The following is a 26,568-nucleotide window of genomic DNA, read 5'->3' as shown; positions in this document are numbered from 1 at the left end:
GTCGCCCAGGCTGGAGTACAGTGGTGCGATCTTGGCTCACTGCAAGCTCCGCCGGGTTCACACCATTCTCCTGACTCAGCCTCCCGAGCAGCTGAGACTACAGGCGCCTGCCACCATGCTTGGCTAATTTTTTTTCTGTTTTTAGTAGAAACAAGTTTCACCGTGTTAGCCAGGATGATTTCTATCTCCTGACCTCGTGATCCGCCCGCCTCGGCCTCCCAAAGTGCTGGGATTACAGGTGTGAGCCACTGCACCCAGCCCAATATTTATGTACAATATTGTTCATCTTTAGCCTTAAATTATGTCAAAATATAGTGTTTGCCAAAATCAGTTAGGTTAGGTTCTTTTCTTTTTCATACCCTTTATTGTTGTTACATTACTCATTTGTAACCCATGTAAGTACATTTATTACATTTATTACTAATTGGATTAATTTTGGATTTCCCCCATATCTAAGATAATTTTATAATTTTATTTTTAAGATATGTAAAATATTGCTATGGTTATGAAATCAGAACTATGTAAAAAGAATTATCGGAGAAACATCTTTCCTCACATTGTAACCCATTCCAATTCACCATTCATTATTTCTCTATGAGAAAGATTTTTGTATATATTTTTTAAAGTATTTCCATCTTCTATTTCTATTACTTTCATTGGACACATTTTTTCTTCTCTCTTTATATCATTTTAATTCTGTCACTTATTTATTTTATAAATGTCCCTTATTAAATTTTCAATTGAATATATTTTCCCTGATTTCAAGTTTTTTATTTTTTTTGGTTTTTTTTTTTGTTTGTTTTTTACTATTTTCCACCTTTATAACCAGTTTTTTAATTTCTTCCTCAGGAAGATGTATCATATGCCTATTCCTTTAGTTGAGCATATTTAACTCACATTGGAGTGTTGTCTTTCAGTTTCTGTGCTTGTGAAAGAAATGTTTACCAGTTTAAGTGATTTGGATATTATTTTTAATTGATTTTCATATTATATGTAAATTTATTTGTCTTCTTTCTGTTTGTTTGATGCAGGAAAAGTATTGAAGTACTTTCTAAGATTTCTAGGCCAACAGCCATTCATTTTTTTCTCAGTAGAGCACAGTGCAGATTCTTTAGTGATTTTTTATGTTTTAATATTTATTTATTTGGTGCTGTTTGGCAGACCTGTATTCTCTTATTTTTACTATCTCTTGCCTGGAAGGACCTAAATTTTTCTCCTTTTGATTCTTTTCTTCTTTATCACACAATTGCCTTTTGCTTCCTTTCTACTGTGTTGTACCCTAAAGTTATACACTTCAAAACTGCCTCTTCTGATTCAATTTTAAATCCCTTCCCAAAAACCATTCTCATATATGCCAAAACACCTTGTTTTAGTATTTTCAGGCATAAGGTGGACCTTTTCTTTGTAGCAGTGATCTTATTTCTTACTCTTAAGTTCCCTCCAGTTACTTTTTTCTTTCTTTAATGGTGTTTATTGACTTTAATAACTATTAGTTCTATGATTTTTAAATTGATTCTTTTGCATAATATTTTCTAGATGGATGATCAAGTAATAGGCAAAAATGGACTGTTTTATTTCTTCCTTCCCAATTAGTATACCTTTTCTAGTATTCTCCTGTCCAATTGCATTACCTAGGACTTTCAGAACAATTGAATTGCAGCAGGGAGGGGACACACACTTACCTTTTTCCTGATCTTACCAGGAAAGCTTCTACTTTCTTACCTTTAAGTATGTTATCTGTATGTTGTTGTAGAACTTCTTTATGAAGTTGAAGAATTTCCCCTATATTTCTAGTTTGCTGAGAATTTTTATAATGACTATATATGTTGGATTTTTTATATGCTTTTGCAGCATCTTTTGATCCCACAGTTGTTCTTCTGTAGCCTGTTGACATGATGGATTATGTTAATTGATTTTCAAATGTTGAACCAGCCTTACATGCCTAGGATAAATCTTAGTTGATTGCGGTGAATAATTTTTTATACATTATTAGATTTTTCGCTAATATTTTGATGAAGATTTGAAGACTTTTGCATTTATGTTAATGAGATATATTGGTCTGCAGTCTATTTTCTCAGAATGTTTTTATTTGATTTTGGTGTTAATGTAATGTTGGCCTCATAAAATAAATTAGGAAGCATTCTCTCTGCCTCTATATTCTGAAAAAAGATTGTAAAGATTTGGTAAAATTTCTCTGTGAAATGTTTGATTAAATTCACCAGTGAATCCTTCTGGGTTTGGTGCTTTATCTTTTGAAAGATTATTAATTATTGATTCAGTTTTTTAAATTGACATAAGCATATTCATGATATCTATTTCTTATATGAGTTTGTTATATTGTTTAAGTAATCCACTTCAAGTAGGTTATCAAACTTGTGGGCATAAATTTGTTCATAATATGTCTTTACAACCCTTTTAATGTCTATGGGGTCTATAGTGATGTTCTATATTGTATTTCTGATATTAGAAGTTTGTGTCTTCTTTCTTTTATTTTCTTAGCCTAGATTAAAGTTGATCGGTTTAATTGATCTTTCAAAAAAAGCTTTTTTTACAAAAAAAAATTATCTATTGCTCTATTGATTTTCTGTTTCCAATTTCATTGATTCCTACTCTAATTTGTCTTAGTTCTTGTCTTCCACTTACTTTGGACATTTGCTTTTTATCTAGTTACCTAAGGTGGAAGTTTAGATTACTGATTTTAGAACTATCTTCTCTTGCAATATTTGCATTCAATGCTATTAATTTTTCTGTAACCACTGCTGTCATTGGATCTCACAAATTTTGATAAATTGTAGTTTCAATTCTATGTAGTTCACAATACTTTCAATTTTTTTCTTTAAATTTCCTCTTTGTCCCATGTGTTACTTAGAAGGACATTGTTTATTCTTTAAGTATTTAGGGTTTTCTTTCAGTTATTTTTCTGTTATTGATTTGTGGTTTAATTACTTTGTGTTCTGAGAGCAAAGTATGACTTCTAATCTTTTAAATCTGTTAAGGTGTCTTTTAGGGCCAATAATGCGGTCCATCTTGTTTCATGTACCTTGTGAGCTTGAGAAGAATGTGTAATCTACTGTAATTAGGTAAAGTAACCTGTAGATGTCAATTATATCTAGCCGATTGACAGTGCTGTTTAGTCTAACGATGTCCTTATTGAAGTTTTGCCTGCTGGATTTGTCCATTTGTGAGAGAGGGCTGTTAAAGTCTTCATCTACTGTAGTGAATATATTTATTTCTCTTCACAGTTCTATTAGTTTTGCTCAAATATTTTGATGCTTTGTTGATACATACATTAAGAATATTTATGTCTTCTTGGACAGTTGACCTTTTATCATTATTTAATGCCCTTCTTTATGTCTGTTTTATTTCCTTGATCTGAAGTCTGCTCTATTTGAAAATGTAGTTACCCTTGCTTTATTTTGATTGTTTTAATATTTTATATCATTCTCCATCTGTTAACCTTTAATTTATATGCCTTTATATTTAAAGTGGCTTTCTCATAGGTAACATATAGATTGGTCTTGCTTTATAATCCATTATAACAATGTCTATCTTTTAATTGGTATATTCAGATCATTGATTTTCAAAGCAATTATTGCATAAATATTCGTGTTATGTTTTTTTACTCATCTGAAAGTATATTCTGATTACCAGTGTGATGTTATTTTTGACTTATGAGTTAAGAGTTTATTTAATTTTCACATATTTATGAATCTCAATTCTTTTGTTTCTAATATATTTCTACTGTTTTCAAAGCATATACTTTTTGTAATCTAAATACTTTTAAATTTGTTTAGGAATTTTTTTGTGTTTGGTCTAATGTGTGGTATCTTCTGAAAATACTGCATGTATGTTTTAGAGGAATGTTTATTTTGGATAAACTGTTTTGCTATCTGCTAAGTACAGCCATCTGCTAAGGCTAGTTTGTTTATAGTGTTGTTCAAATGTTCTACTCGCTTACTGAACCTCTGTCTGTTTGCCACATCCAGTATTGAAAATCAAGTATTAAAATATCCAAGCATTGTTGCCAAAGTGTCTATCTATATAGTCAATTCTGTCTGGTTTCGCTTCATGTAGTTCGGAACTCTGTATTTAGGTTCATGTATATTTATAGTTGTTATATGTTTCTGATGAACTGACCCTGTTATAATTAAAATGTCCTATTTGTTTCTGGTAACAAATTTTGCGAAGGTGTATTTCCTCCCGAAATTATGATTGTTATTTCAGTTCTCTTGTTGCTTATTTCATGGTAAATATTAACTTTATTTTCTTCATGATATTCAGTCATTGAATCTAAAGTAATTGTCCAGTGACCTTATATAGTTTGTAGCCTAATTTTTCTTAAGCTTATTATGCCAATTTTGGCCATTTAATTAGAGCATTTAAACCATTTATAGCTAATATAATCACCAATAAAAGCTTATGTTGTCATTCTGCTATTTATTTTTATATTATATGGATTTTTAATTTTTATCCCCTAATTGCATTTTTATATTATGCAGATATCTTCTAATGAACCATTGTAATTCTATTTTTTAATCTTTTGAGTTATTTTGTTTTATCTTTTCCCTAGAAATCATAATTAGCAACATAAATTAAAATAATATTTTTTCGATTTATACTTATTTAATTGTAAATAGTAAAACACATTGCTCCAGTACACGTCCCCTCCCTCCTCCTTTCTATATGTTATAAATGTCATAAAATTACATGTATTTTTATACATTATAACGCTGTTAACACTAGTTTTATTACTTTATGTAGTTTTAGAGCAGACAAGAAAAGGAATAGGTTATTAAATATGTTTTTTCTACCCTTTATATTTATTTATGTATTTGTTAGCTTTATTTGTTCCCCATATATTATCAGGGAAATTTTAGTAACCATCTAGAATCATTTTATTTAGCTTGAAGGACTTTCTTTTGTATAACTTGTAAGGCGGTAACTTAGGATTTTTCCTTCTTTTCTAGTTCAATTTTCTATTTGTAACAATAACAAAGATAATGTCACAAAGACTTAGCATTTGTCAACACTCCTTCATATATTTGACGTAGGAGGCACAATTCTTATTTTCAGTTCACTGTATTGCTTCATTTTCATCCCGCTTCATTTCTCTTTTTTAATCCTAAAACATTTCTTTGTGTCTTTCAAAATAATAAATGTTTTTCTTCTACACTTGCTTATTTTGACCCTCCTGCATGTAGACATTTTCATTTTACTTAATAGGAAACATTTTTTCTAATATTCATCTCATTTAGAAGCATAAGATGTTTATATTTCCATCTCTTTTATGGGAAAATAAATATTATTTAGCCATAGACCAAATTAATACTCATAATCAGTACAGTGCCTAGCATATTGTAGGTAATCAATACCTACTGAAATAATAAATTAATACAAGAGCATTTCCAGAGAAATTTAGAATAAATAATAATTGCATTTCAGTTCTGAATATCAAGAGCCTGGGGTTATCATAAAGTTTATGTTTTAGGACTATAACTCAGTTAAAGTTTAAAAATATTTATACACATATCCACAGTGTAAAATGTTATCATTGGTACTGTTAGCACTAACATCATTTTATGAGTGCCCATCATCCTTAAATATTTCTTTTTATCCTACTGAACTCGGATGACACTCAGAGCTGTCATTAAAAATTTTACTATTTTTTGGCAAAGATAATAAAACAGGACAAAATAATAGAGTATATATTTAAATCAGTAATACATTTTAAGTTCTTAATTTATCTAATTATTTCACTGTTGCATGCAATAATATGGAATCTATGTTGCAAAAACAGCAAATATAAGTACCAAATAAAAGCATGCAGATGACCTATAAGATGGTTTATATTCCACAACTTGACTTTTTTTCTAATTTGTGCTAAATCTCTGGTGATTATCAAAATAATTAAGGTTTATGTCTGTTTTGAAAGTTAGCTATTTGCAAAAAAATATCATTAAAAAGCAACTGCACCCATCTGGAAAGGGACAGAAGTTCAGAAGCATAACATTTACTAGACACTGTATCATGTGTAATGGCCTCATGAATAAGAGGTTGTCTCATCAAAAGGGTGGTAAGTTTTATTCTCCAACATATTTTTGTAAAAATTATTTTTAAGTTATTTTAGAATTAGCTATTTTTCCAATAGAAATTATTTTAATTTTGATTAAGGTATTCAGATACTATCATGATAGGACAATTAAAAATGAACTAAAAGTTACTTAATGCAATTGGTAGAATACATTCAATTCAATTCTATCTAGTCCTGTAAGTATTTATTGAAAAACAAAACTTGATAGATTTTCATGCTAAGGCAAAAAATAATAAGTTAAAATTACTGTTCTCCTATAACTTATAGTGAATACAGAAATAATTACCTATAGCCTAAGAAAAATTAAATTAAATTATTCTAAGTTATCAAGTTAGTGTTTCTGAAACTGTAAGAGGAACATAGAAATGTTGTTGAAATGTAATTTTTAAGTTTTGTAGACCTTTATTGATCCCTGCGTTTCTACATTTTTCAAACTTTTATACCAAGCACTAAACAATATTGTGGGTATATAGAGGAAACAGAAATTAACATGTATTAGGAATCGAAAAGACTACAAAGATTATACTCAGCTGGCCCTGATGAATAGAGAATTTAAATAAAAGCTTTATTTTGTGTTGAAATAGAAAAAAAATCTCAATATCAATAAAAGTTTTGCTTTTTACAATTCTACCTTCTGTCTGATATAAAGAGCTTACCAGAAGAACCTGTTGCAATTTTGCTTAAATTTGTTTCTAGTGGAAACATGAGTGTACATATAACTTCTTCGTGGCTTCTCTTTATCTAAGATTTTGATTTTCTAGTCTTATTTATAAGGCCTTGGAAAAAACTCAGACCTCCTTAGCTGTAATTTAGAATTACTGAGCAATCTGAACATCAAACTTCTACAATGGAATACATCTCCAGAGAACTCATTAAACAAGGAGACTACAGACAATCCAGATGAGGCAATATGGGTCTACAAAGAGATGGCTTTAATTTACTCACTCTGACCATGTGGTAAAGAGAATTGGAACACAGAGTACACAGGCTCAAGGTCATTCTATGTTTCATTAACAAATCAATCTCTCTGATCTCCTATCTCATGTTTTGTTCACTTCAAAAATGCATCCCAAGTGTCTTCTCCATTCTTCTCACAAGGAGAAACTTACCAAGATCATGTGATCCTAAATCCCAGAGGATGGTTTATTTTATCTAAATTATGACGCTGCGTTAATAGAAAGAGTAGGGCCCATAATAACCAAAGAAATCAGAAGTATTTTGCAACTCCATCTTGGTCAAGATCTCCATCTTTCTTAGTTGGGTTCCAGATATGTCCTTGGTTTATATGATAGGCCTCAAATAGGCACATGTAATTAGTTCCTTTGTTTCCTATTTATTTCTACTAATCCTACTACACTTTTTAAAAATTGATTCTTTATCTTAGTAAGTAGTAAAACAATATTTTCAAAGTGCTTTTATTGTAATGACTATTACAGTCATTTTGTGTCTTTTTATTAAATGCAATATTAGCTTATAATACCATGTGTATGCTTATGCATTTCCCTACATCTAACTATTTTTATTGTGCAAATACAGTCACTTTTCATTTTAACTTTAGCAGACCCAAAAAAGATCTTTAAAGCTTTTCATGGAAGGTATATTTAGAGCAAACATATTCTAAAGATGGTCCCTAATCATATTCTACTGCTTTGCCAACCTCATATACATAAGATGGTGGTGAGATAACCTTTCACTCTGGATCAGAAATGTACTCACTAGATTTATGTATGATAATACACAAAATAAAAACAAGAACCAGGATGTAGGGGAAGTTTCCCAAAATGAAAAGCAAAAACCACATGGTATATCACGTTATTTAAACAGGATACAAATAAAAGAAAAATCTAGTCCTTAAAAACTTTGTTTTGCTTTTTAAGAAAAATTTTACTGTCCTTATATAAGTTTAGTAAATTATTAGGAGTCAAGTTTTTCTATTAGGTTTATATCTGTGCCTTTAAATAGATCAATTAGCTGAGTCCACATATTATATAACATAATTCTCATCAGAGGAACAAACCTTTTGAACCTACGTAACATTTGGTTACAAAATAAGAAATTTGTGATTGAATAAGTGTGTGTGCTTTAAATATTTGTCATGGTTGTACAATATTAATGTGGTGTCTTCATCAATTGTATTTCTATAAAAAACTCAGTAAAATACAAGTTGGTTTTTGTATAATACATTATACACATATTTTGCATATTGCAAGCAGAGCTGTATGCAACATTTGCTTGTTTGTGGTAAGATTTGAAATGTTTTTGCTCTAGAAATTTCTAAATTGTTAAATCTGCAAATGAAGTTAAATATATGAACAATTTTATGTTATTATATAACATTAAATACTCTCAAACAGATAATTTTAAATAGAATCTTCCCTAGTGCTTATGTTAATCACTTTACCTAATGAAGTTATATTTTTAATTAAAGCTTTTTAATATTAGTGAAAGTTAAGTAGATACTTTTGAAATAAAGGCACAATTTGAAGATTTATCTTTAATAGTATCTGAGACCTTTAAATTTAATTAATTTCTTATATTTCATTGTGTAATTCTTTGTTTTTATTTACAAATTGTTTTGACACGATGGATTCTGGAAAAGTAAAGTTTTATATCTGTAATGTCCTGATACACTTGTTAGATAACATTAAAAAGAAGAGTTGCATAACATATTTTTGAAGTGAAATTTTAAAATTTTTCACACTGTAAATCCTAGGATGCTCACTGTTTCATCAGCTTTATATGCTTACAATTTAGAAAGAAATATATTTGTCTGTAATAGTACTATGCTTTTTCTTATTATAAATAATTTAGTTTTATAAATCTGTGTCAAAACTTAATACAATTTCACAAAATGTAACATGTTAACTACTCTTGGCATTTTTTGCAAATTTGTCTAAATCTGCAACTTATTTCATATTAACTCACCTTGGGCTTCTAAGGTATTATTTGACATAGTAGATTGTGACAGTTAACCTGTTCTTAAATTATCTGAAGTTTTTATCATTGCATGAGAATTTTCAAGAGAGATTGGAGTATATTACAAGTTCGTAAGTTTTCATCTTTTAAGAAGGCATGACACTCAATTTGTCATATCTTTCCCAGTCCATTTTTTCCCTTCATTTAGTTTCTTCATTTTGTTAACATTTACTTCATTTGTTCCAATTTGTTATAATGACTTTAATTTTTCTATTTATTAGAGCCAGAGAAAAACTATCAGTCAGTGTCCAGATTATTGTGAGTAGTTAAATGGGTTATTGCTGCTACTTAATACAAAGATTTCACTGCTACTCCTACAAAAGGAGAAAAAGAGGTGAATTCTATTTACCCATTCCTTAAATCTAGTATGGATTTAGTGACTTATGTGACCACTTATGTGAAAGTATTGACATTCTGAAACTTATGAGTCTAGGTCATAAGATACCTTCTAGCTTCTGTCAGGGTCTCTGAGAGAAGGCAGCTACCACGTAGGAAATCCAACACAAGATGGAGATATTTTCAGTAAGCGCAAAGTTGTCCTGTTGAGAGGTCTCATGGAAAAGAGAGAAAGGTAACTACTCAGTTTTTAGTTGTTTAGCCATCCCAGCTGAAAAATCAGACACATGAGTGAGGATACCCAACTCACATGAGCCTTGAGATGATTCCAAGCCCAGAAGCTATTGACTAAATTAGGCATGGGATATACCAGTGAGGATCAGGTATCTGAGCTGTTAACTCACAGGGCCATGAGTGATAATAATACATTATAGCCACTAACTTTTAGGGTGATTTGTTATGTACAAAATACACAAATGCAAAAACATGTGTTCATAATTACATATGTATTATACTTTAAATGTATATCATATAACAAATAGATACATGCATTATATAAACATTATATATATGTGTGTATGTGTGCATTTATATATTTAGAGAGTGATGAAAAACAGACATCAAGGCTTTAGTCCATTAATTTTACATAAAAAAAATGAGATCAGACTGATAGAAAAAAATAAGAGAGAAAGGACTATGGAGGTCTTTGTCTGAGAACACATAAATATTGCAAAATAGGATACAACACATGGTTGTAGCAGAACTTATCAACTGATTACCATGCTCATTTCTTCCTCTTACACTTCTTGGTTTCCCTAGCATTTAAAATAGTGTATTATAATTTTATCATGCATTTTTCTGCATTTCTAGTCTAAATTCCTTTCTGTGGAACAGAACATATTAAAATATCTCTTTTTTTTAGATCTGCAAACGTATTTTTCTTTCTTTTTAGTTAATTCTGTCTTTCAGTAATACAGAAATTCAAGCAAATATTCGAATGACTGGAGCTTCTCACTAACCTCAGATATTTCTCTGTGTGATCCTTGCTGCCTCTCTCCTCACTATGAGCTTTGCTTCCTTCTTTTCATCTTGGAAACCTTAATTCAAATGTCATTTCTTAGAGAAACTCCCTGACTTCCACAGTCAATGACCTATTACTTTCTCCAAGTACCCTGTTCTTGTCCTTTACCAAAATGACACACCTTTATCTGTATATATAATTGCATAATATCTGTATCTTCAACTAAAATGTATAATCTGCGACACTGGGGACTGAATGATCATTTTTATTTTCATGACTTTACCTTGAGTGGCTAGCACAGTGTCAGGAACATGATAGGCAATCAATATATTTATTCTGGTGAGTGCAATAGCATATTTTATAGTTAACTAATGAAAGCCTATTTAATTTGTTTTCAGACATATTTTGTATTATTATCTAGCCATATTTTATCCACTTGAATATGATTACATTTCATGGTTATATAACTATGGTTTCAAAATATTCTCTAATCTCCTTTCACAAATTGCTGGAAAAGGGAAAATAATATTATAACATTCACTACAAATTTACATACGAAAAAAGTTAAGTCAAATTTTCAGCATAATTTAAAACATTAGTGACAGGTTCAGGAATAGATGTCATGAATTTCCCAATCTTTGAGTACTTCTGAAAAAAATCTTAATAATTTTTGTTCTTTGATCGTAGTCAAATAGGACACCTGAACCAGAAATAGCTTAGAAACATAAGAATAATTACTAAGCATTGTTTGAGGCCTGATATTTGCATTTCTTATCCTGAGTATGTGATACTAAATGCCTGGGAACAATGTATGAAAGTATTTTTTTCGCTTTCTGATGAACCTGATATGTTGAGAAACAAAAAGCCCATTTACTTGACCGATTTTTGGCCAGCAGCTTCTACAATCTTTTTAAAACTATCAATAATTTTATATAATATATATCTATATCAACCTTGCTATCTCAGTAAGGACATCAATAGTTTGTTTTTCATTGACTTTAAAGACATACTTTTTCTATAAACTTTAACATTAGGGCTTGGAGCTTTAAAATCCTAACTTTTTCTCACGTTGCTTATAACGTAATTCCTTCACAAGTAGTAGGGAAGTGGAAGAATAGTGAGTAGTTGTGCATTCGATTATTTAGACATTTTTAAGAGGTATTTCTATGACTTTAATTACATATAGTATTATATAGACCTGTATGTACACATATATGTGTATATTAAGTTTTGCAGTTAACAACTATATAACAGATCAGAGAAAATAAAAAATGCTATTTTTATTTTAGAGATTTATTTTCTTTCTTTTTATATTAAATACACTCAACCTTGATTGCCACAATCCTATTAAAAGATGTTGTATGCATGTTTTCCTTTATATTCTCTGCTACATTAATATTTGATACATTTTTAACACATTCCATCTTTAGAAAAATTGAATCTAATGTATTTTATTATGCTTAACTTTACAAATCAATGAATTTACAATGTTTGCAAATGATTTTATTTTTCAGACATCTCAAGAAGATTTTTATAACTATGCACACTATTCCCTTTTCTTTTCCTTTTAATGTGTAGAGATTTTATAACAATTGTGTCAAAATGGAAGGAGGATAACTATTCATGAATGGTATTTTAATGTTAATGTAGACACTGATTGTTATCATTTTTTTCCAAAAAGAATGGTTGAGACACTGCTCTTTTCTATGTTAATCTCCAAGAACATGCTTCTCATGCCAAAACCCAAAAATGTAATGCATCACATGAGAAAAAAAATACATTCTAGCTTGTATACACTAAAGCCTCCCTAATTCTTAAATTCTGCACTCTGGGAGACATGCAGGGTTTAGCATAATATGTAGTAAATTACAGTTTGACTCTCTGCAACTTCAGGTAGTAAGGTGGTTCTACTTTTTAGAGACTCTGGTCTAGGAGCTGTTGGCACCACTGCTGGTATCAAGCAATATAGATTGTTGTGTCTATAATATTAGCTTCTGTAGATTTGACTCCCCTCTCTGATCCTGGAGCAGCAGGGCAGTTATTTTGGGGAGGATCTTTGGGACATTGTCAAATGCCTTATCATGTAAGGACCATTTATTCGCCTTGATTTACTGAGAGAGTTTGCCCTTTTTAAAATATGTTAAGTACTCCCATACTAATCAATTGTTTTAGCTTTTACATCCATTAGACAAATATTTTAAGTAACTATTTACACACCTGCAGTCATTGCATTAACTTAAAAACTATTTCAAAGGAATTCATAAGTTGTACCCATATGTACCTTAAATACTGTCTTCAATATAGCTTGTTTATCATAGTATGGACAACTAAAATAACTTTAGTAAGTAAGCATATGTGAAAATATTATAACATTTTTCTCCCAATGTAAACATGATTTAAGGGGGATTTTATTGTATCACTCAGTAATAATATATCTAAATCATACCTCTAACAGGAAAGTATTTATTGTCAGGGTGTTTTTTTTTTTTTTTTCTTTTCTTTTTTGGTGAAAAGAATGATCTGTTGTGTGTATGTGTGTGTGTATGTGTGTGTATTCTACATATTATTTTGCATGATTCCTAAAAAATGGCCCCAGTTATTCTACTTCGGCAAACATGGAAATAACCACTTTTCTGTAAAATCACTAACCCAAAACATTAGTTGTCTTTCAGTGTTTTGCGGGCTTGATTTACATTATTGGGTATTCATCCCTGCCTGTCTCTGGGCAGAGAGTAATTTTCTTGTTTCTAATATACCTTAATAGTGAGCCGAGTATAGACCATGGATCGTCTTGACCTGTTTCTCTCGCTTTAGAAAGTGCATGACTTGGCCGGGCGCTGTGGCTCACGCCTGTAATCCCAGCACTTTGCGAGGCCGAGGTGGGCGGATCACGAGGTCAGGAAATCGAGACCATTCTGGCCAAGGCGGTGAAAACCCGTCTCTACTAAAAACACAAAAGCAAATGTAGCCGGGTGTGGTGGCGGACACCTGTTGTCCCAGCTACTTGGGAGACTGAGCAGGAGAATGGCGTGAACCCGGGAGGCGGAGCTTGCAGCGAGCGGAGATCATGCCACTGCACTCCAGCCTGGGCGACAGAGCGAGACTCCATATCAAAAAAATAAAAGAAAAAAGAAAAAAAAGAAAGTGCATGACTCTGGAGAAGCCAATGAGTCAATAGGAAAGGGAACTGTGCCTCTTTTTTTTTTTTTTTTTTTTTTTTTCTGGTGACTGACCTGACCAAAACTCTGGCAACTGACCTCTTGTGAGAGAGCCTATAAGATTTTATGTATGAAAATTCATTACCCCAAATCACTGAAAGTCAGCACTGACTCTTTTCCTTTTTCTTTTTTTTTTTTTTTTTTTTTTTTTTTTTTTGAGACGGAGTCTCGCTCTGCCGCCCAGGCTGGAGTGCAGTGGCCGGATCTCAGCTCACTGCAAGCTCCGCCTCCCGGGTTCACGCCATTCTCCTGCCTCAGCCTCCCGAGTAGTTGGGACTACAGGCGCCCGCCACCGCGCCCGGCTAGTTTTTTGTATTTTTTAGTAGAGACGGGGTTTCACCGTGTTAGCCAGGATGGTCTCGATCTCCTGACCTCGTGATCCGCCCGTCTCGGCCTCCCAAAGTGCTGGGATTACAGGCTTGAGCCACCGCGCCCGGCCCCTTTTTCTTTAAAAAAAGAAAATAATAAAAAAAAGTTGAACTTTAAATATTTAGAGGCTTAACTGTAACTACTGTAAATGAAACTTAAGGCCAAAGCAGAGACAGAAATCAAAGACAAAGTGACATCATGTCACTAAATTAGGCTGAATTCACCCTTATCTGAGTTTTTTCCTTTTTTCTTCTTTACACCATAAAAGCCACATGCATTTAAACTAAGAATAGCAGTGTTTCTGGAACCTTTTACTCTGGAAAAATGTACATAGATCTGGATAAAAAACGTTTTAAAGTCTCAATGTAGGACTCGCGCTGATGTTCTTATGGAAGATTTCTTAACATCTATTTCCCTTTCCTCAAGCTTACATCACAAAAAGAATGTACTTTTATAGAGGCGCAAGTCATTCTTAAACTTGAATGGAAACGATCTCTTTAAAGTCTGTCTTGTGCACTTGCTCTATCCTGGGCCTCCCCTCTCTTCCTCTGGAATACTGGAATAATGCCTGCATTTAGCAACATCTCTCACAAATAGTCACCATTTTATACCAGTGTTATCCATTATGTGAGGCCCTGTTTGATAAAAGAAATAAATCTGTTAAAGGAAGAGATTTATTGTACACTAGAGTGATGAATTCGGTGTTCTCTAAACTCTCAAGAGTGTTCTATGTTTTCTAGCTATTTAGCTCATCTTTTTGAAAACAAACAGGGAATATAATCTACTAGCCTTTCTCTCAGCAACTATTTCTCTTGATTCAGTACAAGTCTTCAGCATTGAACCTCATTTGTCAAATTGGGTAAGCATAGGTTATATAAAAGAAGTGTGGATGTTGGTTTTTATTTTTATAAGTATGCCAGAATTTACACAAGGAAGTTGGAGGAATAAAGATCCACTCAGAATTCATAACTAAATCTAATCATTTAAATTTTGATAAGAAAACATCCAGTATCATTAAATAATAGGAAAAATGAATTTACTTTTAAAGTAAGTTATAATATCTATTCACTTATAAATTTTTATTGCATCATAGGAGTTTGGATATATTTGCAGAACTGAGATAAAATTATATGTTTCGTAATTAAAATATATGAAGAGAATGGTTTCTTTGAAAATGATTTATGAAATTCCAACAATAATGTATACATACAAGAACATTATTAGACCATATAGATACAGATGTTTAGACATAATCTCTGCTCTAAAACAACTTGTAATCTAAGTGCAGTAGTAAAAATTACACTGGTATAATCAAAGATCTAATAATTTCTTATGTAAGGGATTGTACAACAACTTTTAAAAAATGTATCCTGTTAAAAAACAAAACTAAAAACAAATAAGCAAGACATAAGTAAATATACAAATGAATAAATAAAAATATAAATTAAAAATAAATGAATAATTAGTAATAAATATTTGGAGTAGAGGTCATACTTGATATTTAATTAGTTGACACTGAAGTTAATTTCTAGATTCAGTTTTATTGTCAGCTGTCTTCATTCTAAAATAATTTTCCTTTAACTTATGTATCTTGAATTTTATATACTACAATTATTTACTTAAAATCTTTACTGAAACTGAATACAAAAATACATACAAAATATTAACATAGGTTTAACTCCTTGTTCTAATTTAAAGTACTGTCATTTGTTAACAAAATTATGCTGAACATTGTTTAGGTATATGTTTGTGAATGACAGTTATAACATTGACATTAATAACATTAATATGTTTTTGTCCAATGACATCCTCAAAGAACTCTGACACCTTTAAAATTATTTGATTCTGGGATAAATTACATAATAACAATCCATTTTTACTACAGGTATTCTATATTCTTCTTTTCTTTTGGTTTGTGAGTGTGTGTGCATGGGTGTGTGTGTGTGTTTATGTTTATAATTGACAAGTGGCCTTCTAAGGAGGAAGCTGTTTTGCAAATATAAGAACAAAATGAAAGTGCTTTTTAAAAAGTATTGCAGCTTAGAGACCTTAAAAATAAACCTACTACTTTTTGGTTCTTAGATAAATATATAGCAGATAATTCATTCTTTCATAAAATAAAAAGTGTATTAATGCAAGACTAGTCACTAAACAATTACAGAACTATTTAAATCATGAGTCAGAGAAGCAATAGTTAGGCTTCAAAATCAGAAAACCTCGTGAAAAGCAGTTATAGTCACAATAATCTCTGAAATTCTCTAAAGAATTCATCAAAGTGGAGACACATTTTTTCTGTTGACAGCTCTAAAACCATTTTTCTCATTAATACTGAAATCAGTTTTTAGTTAAGTACAGATGAAATAATTCGTATGTAGCTTGTGGCAATGAAAAAATAAGTAACTTTTTATGATAGAATAATGCTCAGTGTGAAAAAATGCTTAAACTATCAAAAACCAGTAAGATACAATTTTGAATATAATATCTTGAATAATTAAAAATATATCATTATGTAGAAAACTTCTTTTTGTTTTAATTTTTATTTTGTCAAGTGCATAAGTACATATAGTTAAATAGTAATAATTTCTGTGCATGTGCTATGTGTGTGTGTGATCAGTTGCAATTATTAAATGATATCTTTCTCCTTTTATTTTACTCTTTATTGTATAGAAATCTCTAGTAAGTTTTATTTCATAGTGCTCCAAGCATTTGTTACTAATGTGAAATCACTGGTGGGTGTTCTCTCAACAACAAAAAAGTACCCAACAAAAAAGAAAAAAAAAAAAAAAGCTCCAAAAGCTTACTTTATCTAGCCAAGGGACCAGAAAAGGAGCCTAGACAAAAAAGCTCTAGAAAATAACTAGTTAACTGAAGCCAAACAACACACACAAACACACACACACACACACACACAGAAACAGATGTGCACACATACATAAAAACTAGGGACACACTCCACTCTCCAGAACAGCAAAATCTGAATGAAGATCTAAGGCTTCCCACCTTGCTAGGCAATGATGAGTTCCTCTTACCACTTTCCATGGAGTGGTGTCAGAGGAGGCCTAGAGGAGAGTCAGGACTTTCACCTTGGCTGAGAAGTAATGAGGTAAAACATCCCCTCCCCATCTCTACGTGAGTGGAGAACATGTGGGGAAAGTAAAATAGCCACTGCTACTCTTTAAATCCAGGGAGTTATCAGTTGAGGACTTGAGGGGAGCCAGAACTACAACCCCTTCCAAACAGTGATGAGAAGAAACTTCTCCCTTGGGTATCATTGGAAGCTAGTTGGGAAGCCTGGAATTCTACTTCAACCAAACAATAGTGAGACAGCGGTCATTCACTGCCAAAGCAATGTCAGTACATGCCAGCTAAAGCCCTCATAACAAAACTATATAAAGATATTATAAGAATGGAAAACAACTGGCAATATATTAGCAAATCAAATCGACAATGTATAAGGAGAATTACAAAACATGACCAAGTGAGATTTATTACAGGTATACAAGGCTGATTCAACATTTGGAAATGAATTAATGTGATTCAGTGCATCAACAAGCTGAAGAAGAGAAACCATATTGTCACATCAGTAGATTCGGAAAAAACTAGGCAAAGTCATTACTCATTCATAACAAAAACTCTCAGCAAACTAGGAATAGAGAAAAAGTTTAACTTGAGTGAGAATATCTACAAATAAGCCACAGTTAACATCAAACTTGCTGGTGAGAAAATAGATACTTTTGAACTAGTATCAGAAATAGGACAAGAATGTCTCCTCTCACAACTTCTATTCAACATAGTGTTGGAAATGTTAGGTAATGTAATAAAAAAAGAAAATGAAATAGAAGATACAAATTTGGAAGGGAAATAAAACAATCTGTGTTCACAGATGACATGATTGTCTACACAGGAAATTCCACAGTATCAATAAAAAAAACTGTAATAAGCAATGATAGCAAGGATGCAGGACACAAGGTTAATGTACAAAAGTTAATTATTTTCTATATGCCAGTAACGAACAATGGCAGTTTAAAATCAAAAACAAAATACCATTTAAGATAGCACCTAAAATATAGTACCTAAGTACAAATACAATAAAATATGTTCAAGGTTTATTTTTAGAAAATGACAGAACTCTGAATAAAGAAATAAAATAAATTATAAATAAATGTAGAGATATTCTTTACCCATGTATTGGAATACTCAATAGTCTAAAAAAGACAGATCTTCTCAAATTGATCTATAGATTCAATGAAATCTCAGTAACAATCTTAGCATGCTATTTTATAGATATCTATAGACCAATTCTCAAGTTTATATGGAAAGGCAAAACTCAGAGTAGCCAACACAAAGTTAAAGTGTACACAAAAAGCAGAGAAATCATACAACCTAACTTTATGTATTCCTATAAAGTTGCAGTAATTAAGACAGAATGGCATTGGCAAGAAAATGGACATGAAGTTAAATAGAAAATAATGAAGATCCTGGAGATATACCTATACACAAGTCAACTGTTATTTGACAAAAGAGCAGAGACAGTTTAGTGGGGAAAAATACTCTTTTTAACAAATGATTATGAAAAAATTGAGCTGTTAAATGCAAAAGATTTTAAAAATGAATGTAGACACATGCCTTTCAAACAATTAACTCAAAATTGACCATAGGCTTAAATGGAAAACAAAACTATAGGACTAGAAGAAAATATAAAGGAATATCTTTATGACTTTGGGTTTGGCAATGAGTTTTAGATACAAAACCAAAAGCATCATTCATAAAATAAGAGAAAAAGGAAAGGCAATTTGAAGTTTAGGAAATGAAATGCTTTTGTGATGTAAAATATATTGTCAAGGCAATGAAAAGAGAAGCTGCAGACTGAGAGAAAATATATGTTAAAGACTTTTCTTATAAAGTATGTGTATCCAAAATATACAAAGAAAAATTAAAATTCAACTTTAAAAACAAAATGTCTAATTTAAAATGCATCAAAATCTGAAGAAACACATCCCCAAAGAGGACATAGAACTAAAAATATAACTATATGAATAGATTCTCAACATTATTTGTCACTAGAAAATTGCAAAATGAAATAAAACAATATTACTACACACCTATTAGGATGGGTAAACTTAAAATATTGCCAATACCAACTTCTGGAAAGAATGCAAAGTAGAAAGAACTCTAATTCATTTTTGGAGCTAATTAAAATGACACAGACATTTTAGGAGAATGTCTGACAGTTTGTTGCATAATTAAGCACATTCTGACCATACAGTGCACTAAACCTACTATTAGGTATTTACCCAACTGTTTGAATCCATATGTCCAAAGAAAGATTATGGTGCAAGTATTTCAGCAACTTTTGCATAATCATTAAGAACTGAAAGCAACCAAAATGGCTTTTAATAGGTGAATGAATAAAGAAATTGCATTAACTAATACAACTAAATATTATTCTGTGAGTTTAAAAAAACAACTATAAAAACATACCAAGAAAGCTTAAGTGCATGTCAAAGTGAAATAAGACAGTCTAAAAATGCTACACACTGTATGATTCTAATTTTATGACATTCTGGAAAAGACAAAAATGTAAAAACAGTTTGTATATTTTATTTTGGCTTTTAGTTCTATCTTTCATTAACTTTTTGAAGCCCCTTTGTATTTTGGATTGATTAAAACCCATTGATCTTGAACGATTGAACCTTAATGATGGCAAATTTAAAATAATAATTATAATAATTGAGGAGACCAGATAATCGAAGGAAGAAATGCAAACAAAAGAGTCTAATTGTCCCACAAATGTATGAATCAGCCCTCCTTAAGAGATTGGAAGGAAATGGGGACATGAGTAACTTTGGAAATGTGTTGAGTTTGTATAATTAAGGCAAAAGAAAGTATACTTCAACATTGAAAACTGGTTATTTAGATTGTTTCCCAACTGAGTTAACAATGATGATATGGTACACATCTACCACATTAGTTTTGTTTTGTTATATGTCTCATTTCTTTTTCTTCTGTTTCTCTTTTATTTCTAGGTTAGCATCATCGTTAGTATTTCTAGGTTAGCATCATCGTTACTTTAATAATTATTTACATTAGATATTTTTACTTAATTTTTTAGTGTTTAGGGATTACAAGAGACAACTTATTTTATCAGAATCGACTTCAGTTTTAATCTAACTTAATTTTAGTAAAATGTGTGACTGTCACTCCTATATAGCTCTGTTTCCTCGCTGCCTTTTTTATACTATTTGTACATAATTTTTATATGTAACAAATCCAACAATGTATTATTCAGTTTTTTACTTTATGCAATTTGTCTTTTCTATATTATTTATTTTTTTCATTCCTCCATTACTGTATTCTTTTGTGTTAAATAGATATTTTATAATGCACAATTTTAATTCCCTTGTTAATTATTTTTCTATTTATTTTTAGTGTTATTCTAAATGGCTGCCCTGGGGGGTACCATTAATATCTTAATTTATAACATTATAGTTTAAAATAACACCAACTTAATTTCAACAGTATACAAAACCTTTGATCCTATGTACTAAGTTTTACCCTTCCTTCATATGATTATTGTTACAAATTATGTCCTTACACATTGTGTTTTTCTCAACAAATATTTATTAGTTTTGCTTTATGCAGTTGCCTTTTTATAAAAAAGAATTTCAAACAAAAATACATTTATACTGTTTTTTAAAGATAGTGTTATTGAGATATAGTTCACATACTATATAATTAACCCATGTAAAGTGATGAATTTAATGGTTTCAATATATTCACAGACATGTGAAGCTATCATCGCAATTAATTGTGGGACATTATTTCCACACACAAAAACAATCTTTCCTAAAAAAAAAAAAAAAAAACTTTAGCTAGCACCATTCTTCTCAAAGCTCCCCTCCCAGCTCCCAGCTCTAGACAACCTCTGATTTATTGTACTTTTTGTTGCAGTAGATTTTTGTTTTTGTTCTGGACATTTTATAAGAATACAATCATATAATATATGGTCTGTAATTACCGGCCTTTTTCTGTTAGCCTAAGGTTTTCAACATTCATCCATATTGTTGAACGTATAATTCCTTTTTAATGGGCGAATAATATTCTCTTATATGGACATATGACATTGTCTTTATCAATTCATCAGTTAGTGATCGTTTCCAGTTTTTACCTATTATGAATAATGCTTCTATAAACATTAATGTACAAATTAATGGCATATATTTTATTTCTGTTTGTATATGAATAGGAGTGGAACTACTAGATCATATGGTAACTCTATGCTTAATTGATTTCAGGATTTGCCAAGCTGTTTTTGAATGTAACTACATTGTCTACATGTCTACCAACAGTTTATAAGAGTTTCCTTTGTTGCGTCATTACCAATACTTACCTTCTGACTTTAGCTTTTGACTTTTAGCTTCTGACTTTAGGACAGACTATAGCTGTCCTAGTGGGGTAGAAAGTGGCATCTCATTGCCATATTGATTTCTGTTTCTATAACAACTAATAGTAGTTAGACATCATGTCATGTGTTCTTTGGACACCTGTATATCTTCCTTAGAAAAAAATTCCATTCTTTGCCCATTTTTAAATATGCAGATCCTTTGCCCATAGATTGCCTCTGTGTGTGTGTGTGTGTGTGTGTGTGTTTATCACAGAGATGTCAGTGTTCTTTACATATTTTGGCTTCAAATTTGTTATCAAATGTATGGTTTGCAAATATATTCTCCCATTCTGTGAAAGAAATCTCTATGTGTTTTCTTTAATTTTTTTTTTTTTTTTTTTTTTTTTTTTTTTTTGAGGGGAAGTGTCACTCTGTTGCCAAGGATGGAGGGCTGGAGTGCAGTGGCACAATCTCGGCTGATTGCAAGCTCCGCCTCCCGGGTTCACGCCGTTCTCCTGCCTCAGCCTCCCAAGTAGCTGGGACTACAGGCCCCTGCCACCACGCCCAGCTAATTTTTTTTTTTTTTTTTTTTTTTTTTTTTTTGTATTTTTAGTAGAGACGGGGTTTCTCCATGTTAGCTGGGATAGTCTCGATCTCCTGACCTTGTGGTCCGCCCGCCTCGGCCTTCCAAAGTGCTGGGATTACAGGCATGAGCCACTACGTGTGGCCTATGTCTTTTCATTTACTTGATGTCCTTTGAAGCACAGCGTATTATATTTTGATAAAATACAATTTCTTTATTCTTCTACTGTTTGTGCTTTTGGTGTAATATCTAAGAATTCTTTCTCAAATCCAAGATCATGAATATTCGTTCCTATATTTTCTTCTATTTGTCTTATAATCCTAGCTCTTAAATTTAGCTTTTTAATCAATTTTGAATTAATTTATTATTTCTATGGGATAAGAATCCAACTTCATCCTTTTGCATATGGTTATCCAGTTGCTCCAGCACGATTTCTTGAAATGGCAATGCTTTCTCTATTGAATAATCTCAATGTGCTTGTTGAAAATCAATTGACTACAGATGTATGGGTCAATCTGGACTCTAAATTCTATTCCATTGAGATATGTATTATCTATCTGTGTGCCAGAACCAGGTTATAATTGTAATTCCTCAAGAGCAAGTTTTGTGGTTGGAAACTGTGAGCTTTCCTGCTTTTTTCTATTTTTTTTTTTTTTTTTTTTTTCCCTCAAGATTGTTTGGCTATTCTGGATTCCTGGCAATCTCATGTGATTTCTGTTTTTAAATGTCTTTTATTTCTGTAGGTTTTTGGGGAACAGGTGGTACTTGGTTACATGAGTAATTTATTTAGTGTTAATTTGTAAGATTTTGGTGCACCCATCACCCGAGCAGTGTACACTGAACCCAATTTGTAGTCTGATCTTTCACACTGGTCTCACCCTTTCTCCCAAGTCCCCAGAGTCCAATGTATCATTCTTATGCCTTTGCATCCTTATAGCTTAGCTCCCACTTATGAGTGAGAACATATGAAGCTTGGTTTTCCATTTATGAGTTACTTTACTTAGAATAATAGCCTTCAATCCCATACAGGTTGCTGCCAATGCCATGAAATCATTTTTCATCTGGGTAGATACGCATAGCTGGATCAAATGCTAGATCTACTTTCAGTACTTTAAGGAATCCCCACACTGTTTTCCACAGTGGTTGTACTAGTTTACATTCCCACCAGTAGTGTGTGTTTCCTTTTCACCGCATCCACACCAACATCTATTATTTTTTGATTGTTTGATTATCATTAGTAATGTTGAGCTTTTTTTCATATGTTTGTTGGCCATTTGTATATCTTCTGTTGAGAATTATCTGTTCATGTCCTTAGCCCACTTGTTAATGGGATTTTTTGATTTTGCTTGCTTATTTGTTTACGTTTCTTGTAGATTCTGGATATTAGTCCTTTGTCAGATGTAGAGATTGTGAAGATTTCTTTCTACCTTGTGGGTCGTCTGTTTACTCTGCTGACTGTTCCTTTTGCTGTGCAGAAGCTCTTTAGTTTAATTAAGTCCCATCTTTCCATCTTTGTTTATTTTTTGCATTTGCTTTTGGGTTCTTGGTCATGAAGTCTTTGACTAAGCCAGTGTCTAGAAGGCCTTTTCCAATGTTATGTTCTATAATTTTTATAATTTCAGGTTTTAGATTTAAGTCCTTATTCCATCTTGAGTTGATTTTTGTATAAGGTGAGAGATAAGGCCAATTTCCTTCTCCTACATGTGACTTGCCAATTATCCCAGCACCATTTGTTGAATAGAATGTCCTTTCCCCACTTTATGAATTCTTGAATCAACTCATTAAATTCTGCATACATACAAGTCAGGGGATTTGATAGGAATTGTGTAACATCTGTAGTTCAGTTTGGGGAATATTGCCATCATAGAGATAAGTCTTTCAATCCATAAATAAGATTTTTTTCAATTATTTAGATTTTGAAATTTATTTAAAGAATATTTTGTAATTTTGGAGTATAAATTTTGCAATTTTAAAAACTTGTTTCTAAATATTTTAATCTTTGACACTATTATAATAAAATTGTTTGCCACATTTCATTTCCTAATGGTTCACTGCAAGTATACAGTGATATGATTGATTTTGTATATTTATCGTGTATCCAGTAATCTTACTAACCATGTTCACTAGTTCTAATGACTACAGATAATTTTTGTATCCACATTTATAAGAGCTAGTTGTTGGTAGTTTTCTTTTCTTGTGATGTATTTTTCTGATTTGGTGTTAGGATAATACTGGCCTCATTAATGAGGTAGAATGTATTTTCTATTCTTATATTTTTTGGAAGAGTTCATGAAGAATTTATATTAACTCTTCTAAAATATTTGGTGGAATCAAGTGGCAAAACCATCTCAATGTTGGCTTTTCTAAATAGTTTTTGACTTCCAATTTGATCTCTATGTTTATTATAAATTTATTTTGATTGTCCACTTTTTATGCCTGTTTCAGTAGTTTGTATGTTTCTAATAATTTGTTTCCTCTAGTTTATTAAATTTGTTGGTGTGCAATTGTTCACAGTATAATTAACTCTACAATAATTTTCATTTCACTGATGTAAATTGTAATGTCACCTCTTTAATTTCTGATTCTAATTATTTATATCCTCTCTATTTTCATTTTGGTTAATCTAGGTAAATGGGCTCCCAAAACTAGTATTTTGAAAAAGGATAAATAAGACAAACAAAACTTTTTAAAAAGTTTTGTCCATTTTGAGGAAATGTTCAAAGAAGTAGCTTTGGGTTTTGTTGTTATTCCCTGTTGGCTTTTTATCTTCTAGTTTATTAATTTCTGATGTATCTTTATTATTACTGCCTTCTCCTTGCTTTAGGTTTGGTATACTCTTCTTTTTTTCAGTGTTTTGACATATAATGGCAGGTAATTGATTTTATATCTTACATTTTCCTATATAGATTGAGTGTTCTATAGATGTCTTTCAGGTCTATTTGGTTTATATTGTCAAGTCTTCTATTTCCTTGTTGGTTTTCTTTGTAGTTGTTCTATCCATTATTGAAAACGGGGCATAGGAGTCCCATAAAATGTTATTTTTTGTGTGTCTAGTAATACTTTTTGTTTTAAAATCTGTTTTACCTGATAGTTGTATAGCTGCTCTAGTATTTTTTTTGTGATTGTTGATTGCATGACATATACTTTCCTATTCTTTAACTTTCAATGTATACTCACATTTGAATCTAAAACTTGTCTTGTGCAAAAAGCACAATATTCAATCATTTTTATTTAGTCTGATAATCTCTGACATTCAATTGGATTTTTAGTCCATTTACATTTAATTTTACTGTAAACATAGTTAAATTTTTCTACCATTTTATTTTGTGTTTTATATATATATCATGTCTTTTAGTTGCTGTTTTCCCTTTTACTGCTTTCTTTTGCATTGAGTATTTTATAATGTACTATTTTAATTTATTTAATATAGCTAATTCTTTTTATACTATTGTTTGATTTTTTTCAATGCTTTCTTTAGGATTTATCATATACATTAACTTAGAATCAGCTTCAGTTTTATACTGGTTTAATTCCAATTATATGCAGAAATGTGACTTCTATATTGCTGTATTTCCATTTCCTCTTTTTGTGGTGTTATTATTACCCATATTACATCCATTAACATCAAAAGCCCGACAATACATTGCAACAATTCTTACTTTACAATTGTTAGTTATTTACTTAGTCAAATACTAATTTGCTCACATCCACCTCCTCTGTGCTCATGTTGACTAATATACTACACATGTGTTATATTTCTTTATGTTAAAGACCCCACAATATATTACATATGTAATTTTTATACAATTTCTCTTTAAATCAGTTAAGAGAAGAAGAAGAAGAATTAAAACTGTCTTTTAGAATCACATATTTGCCTTTACTGGTGCATCTTCCTTTTGTTTAGATCCAGAATAATATCAGGATGCCTTGCTTTCAGCCTGAAAAAGCTTTCTTGAATATTTCCTGTAAAGTGACCTGCTATCAAAAATACTTTCAGTTTTTCCTTATTTGGGAAACTTCTTATTTTGTCTTAATTTTTGAAAGATAGCTTTGCAGGATACAGGTTGTCTTGGTTGATAGGCTTTTTTGATTTGTTTTGGTTTCTCAATGAGAACACTGAATGCATTATTCTGCTACTTTCTGGCATCCATGGTTTCTACATCAAAGTCAGCTATTAATTTTATTGGGTTTCTATAAAAGAAATGATTAATTTTTCTCTTGCTGCTTTCAGTATTTTTTCCTTATGTTTGACTTTCAATGTTTTGACTGTGCGGTCTGTATTTTTTTTGTTTGTTTGTTTGTTTTTAAAATAAATCTCTTTGTATTTATTCCATTTGAATTTATTGAGCTCCTGAAAATGCAAGCTATTGTTTTTGTATAACTTTGGGACATTTTTAGTCACCATTTCTTCAAATATGTCGCCTTTCTTTTTCTCCTGTTCTCTGACATTCTGTTTCACATATGTTGATGCACTTTCTTAGGATCTTGTCTCTTTCTCAAGTTCTTTTTTCTTTGGGTTCTTTGGCTTATAGAATCTTTACCCATCTGTCTTCATGCTCACTAATTCTTTCTTCCACTAGTTAAAATCCA

General features: G+C 31.1%; 1 protein-coding gene across 4 annotated transcripts in view; it reads left to right on the top strand.

Annotated features, from left to right (window-relative positions):
- LOC139358300 (cytochrome c oxidase subunit 8C, mitochondrial-like) overlaps window positions 1-26,568 on the top strand; it is a 215,607-nt gene that overhangs the window by 24,407 nt on the left and 164,632 nt on the right. The gene's annotated exons all lie outside the window — the stretch shown is intronic.

This window comes from Macaca nemestrina, chromosome 14 (genome assembly GCF_043159975.1).
Source record: "Macaca nemestrina isolate mMacNem1 chromosome 14, mMacNem.hap1, whole genome shotgun sequence".
Taxonomy (NCBI): Eukaryota; Metazoa; Chordata; class Mammalia; order Primates; family Cercopithecidae; genus Macaca; species Macaca nemestrina.
This window is presented reverse-complemented; position numbering and strand designations above follow the sequence as displayed.